The sequence below is a fragment of the Hylobates moloch genome, unplaced genomic scaffold (assembly GCF_009828535.3).
Source record: "Hylobates moloch isolate HMO894 unplaced genomic scaffold, HMol_V3 SCAFFOLD_14, whole genome shotgun sequence".
In the NCBI taxonomy this organism is placed as follows: Eukaryota; Metazoa; Chordata; class Mammalia; order Primates; family Hylobatidae; genus Hylobates; species Hylobates moloch.
Window position 1 is genome coordinate 26,789,270 of NW_026652289.1, and position 3,553 is coordinate 26,792,822.

Consider the following 3,553-nt stretch of genomic DNA (forward strand, 5'->3'; position numbering starts at 1 on the left):
GACTAGGATTGCAACCCCTGCCTTTTTTTGTTTTCCATTTGCTTGATCTTCCTCCATCCCTTTATTTTGAGTGTATGTGTGTCTCTGCACGTGAGATGGGTTTCCTGAATACAGCACACTGATGGGTCCTGACTCCTTATCCAGTTTACCAGTCTGTGTCTTTTAATTGGAGCATTTAGCCCATTTACATTTAAAGTTAATATTGTTATGTGTGAATCTGATCCTGTCATTATGATGTTAGTTGGTTATTTTGCTCGTTAGTTGATGCAGTTTCTTCCTAGCCTCGATGGTCTTTACAAGTTGGCATGTTTTTGCAGTGGCTGGTACCGGTTGTTATTTTCCATGTTTAGTGCTTCCTTCAGGAGCTCTTTTAGGGCAGGCCTGGTGGTGACAAAATCACTCAGCGTTTGCTTGTCTGTAAAGTATTTTATTTCTCCTTCACTTATGAAGCTTAGTTTGGCTGGATATGAAATTCTGGATTGAAAATTCTTTTCTTTAAGAATGTTGAATATCGGCCCCCACTCTCTTCTGGCTTGTAGAGTTTCTGCTGAGAGATCAGCTGTTAGTCTGATGGGCTTCCCTTTGTGGGTAGCCCGACCTTTCTCTCTGGCTGCCCTTAACATTTTTTCCTTCATGTCAACTTTGGTGAATCTGACAATTATGTGTCTTGGAGTTGCCCTTCTCGAGGAGTATCTCTGTGGTGTTCTCTGTATTTCCTGAATCTGAATGTTGGCCTGCCTTGCTAGATTGGGGAAGTTCTCCTGGATAATATCTTGCAGAGTGTTTTCCAACTTGGTTCCATTCTCCCCGTCATTTTCAGGTACACCAATCAGACGTAGGTTTGGTCTTTTCACATAGTCCCAAATTTCTTGGAGGCTTTGTTCATTTCTTTTTATTCTTTTTTCTCTAAACTTCCCTTCTCGCTTCATTTCACTGATTTCATCTTCCATCAGCGATACCCTTTCTTCCAGTTGATCGCATCTGCTACTGAGGCTTCTGCAATCTTCGTGTAGTTCTCGAAACTTGGCTTTCAGCTCCATCAGCTCCTTTAAGCCCTTCTCTCCATTGGTTATTCTAGTTATCCATTCGTCTAATTTTTTTTCAAAGTTTTTAACTTCTTTGTTATTGTTTTGAATTTACTCCCGTAGCTCAGAGTAGTTTGATCGTCTGAAGCCTTCTTCTCTGAACTCGTCAAAGTCATCCTCCATCCAGCTTTGTTCCGTTGCTGGTGAGGAACTGCGTTCCTTTGGAGGAGGAGAGGTGCTCTGCTTCTTAGAGTTTCCAGTTTTTCTGCTCTGTTTTTTCCCCATCTTTGTGGTTTTATCTACTTTTGGTCTTTGATGATGGTGATGTACAGATGAGTTTTTGGTGTGGATGTCCTTTCTGTTTGTTAGTTTTCCTTCTACCAGACAGGACCCTCAGCTGCAGGTCTGTTGGAGTTTACTAGAGGTCCACTCCAGACCCTGTTTGGCTGGGTGTCAGCAGCGGTGGCTGCAGAACAGCGGATTTTCGTGAGACCACAAATTCAGCTGTCTGATAGTTCCTCTGGAAGTTTTGTCTCAGAGGAGTACCCGGCCGAGTGAGGTGTCAGTCTGTCCCTACTGGGGGGTGCCTCCCAGTTAGGCTGCTCAGGGGTGAGGGACCCACTTTAGGAGGCAGTCTGTCCGTTCTCAGATCTCCAGGTGCGTGCTGGGAGAACCACTACTCTCTTCAAAGCTGTCAGTCAGACAGGGACATTTAAGTCTGCAGAGGTTCCTGCTGACTTTTTGTTTGTCTGTGCCCTGCCCCCAGAGGTGGAGCCTACAGAGGCAGGCAGGCAGGCCTCCTTGAGCTGTGGTGGGCTCCACCCAGTTCGAGCTTCCTGGCTGCTTTGTTTACCTAAGCAAGCCTGGGCAAACGCGGACGCCCCTCCCCCAGCCTGGCTGCTGCCTTGCAGCTTGATCTCAGACTGCTGTGCTAGCAATCAGCGAGACTCCGTGGGCATAGTACCCTCCGAGCCAGGTGCGGGACACAATCTCCTAGTGTGCCGTTTTCCAGGCCCGTTGGAAAAGTGCAGTATTGGGGTGGGACTGACCCGATATTCCAGGAGCCATCTGTTACCCCTTTCTTTGACTAGGAAAGGGAACTCCCTGACTCCTTGTGCTTCCCGAGTGAGGCAATGCCTCGCCCTGCTTTGGCTCGCGCACAGTGCGCTTCACCAACTGTCCTGCACCCACTGTTTGGCACTCCCTAATGAGATGAAACCGGTACCTCAAACAGCAATGCAGAAATCACCTGTCTTCTGTGTCGCTCAGGCTGGGAGCTGTAGACCGGAGCTGTTCCTATTCGGCCATCTTGGCTCCACTCCCCTCCTCTCTTTCTAATGGCAAAGTAAAATAAAGTTTATCTATTGATAATTGCAACAATGAAGGAAAGAAAATCACAAAGGAGAATAAAGAGTCTGTGCAACTCAACTGAGATGTAGATCAAATCTCTGGGTAGACCTTGCCAACATAATTTTGAAAAAAATTTTTAAAACTTTCAGATATTCTTATACTGCTTCTTTTATACACACTTACCATCACCCAGAGTATCAGAGGGGGAAATAGCTCAGCATTTGCTTATAATTCATTTATTTTCAATTGGGGTAAGAGTTCTTTGTGTCATCTAGACCTAGCTATACAGTATAATAGTATAGAAATTTGTAGTTCATAGACAGTTTGTGCAATATTCTTGAAAGTTTGCAAGGACGGGGTGGCTCCTAAAAAGCATACTTTTTTTTGTTTTCTGTGTTGATACGGAATATAGGAGGGTCAAGTACATGGAATGGAATAGTATGCAAGAAAAAAGATAACTAAGGAAGATGTGAAGGCCCAAAGAAAAGTTGGAGAGAGATGACGGAAGTAGAGATTTCTTGATGTGAATGCCTTAGTAACACCTTCGTTAAAAGAGAATGAAGGCTATTCTCAAAGTAATCCTGACTTGCTCCTGTATTCCTGACTCTATAGTATTCATGACTCTAGTAGATTTGTTCACCAGAGAATTTACCAAAACACTAGGCTACCTTTCCTTTGTTTTAGACCCAAGTAAATAACAATGTAAAATATATTTCGGACAATTTACGAAATTTACCAAAGATTAACAATGATTCTATTACTATTTCTGCTTTCAGGGTAATTGAGAAAATTCAGAATCATTTACTTATTGGAAACATGGAAAAAGATAGAGCTATTTTTAACTTTAATAAAGGTACAAGACTATTTAATGAAGATACAAGACTATTTGCAGAGATAGGCTACAATAATAAGACAGTTATTTTTATGGCCAACAGAAATAGGGTGAATTACTTACTGCATATTTGTATTGTCTTCCCCACAAAATTACAAATCAGTTTACAGGAGGATCCCCAAAATAACTTTGCTCCTGAATTATATTAACTCCCCACTAAAATCTATCATAATATGTGGCTCTTGTATTGTATACTTTCTTCCTAATTTAAATCAAAGTTTGAACAATGGCAGTGAATATTATAATAATAGTTTGCATGAGGAGCAAGGCAATATAAACCAGAGGG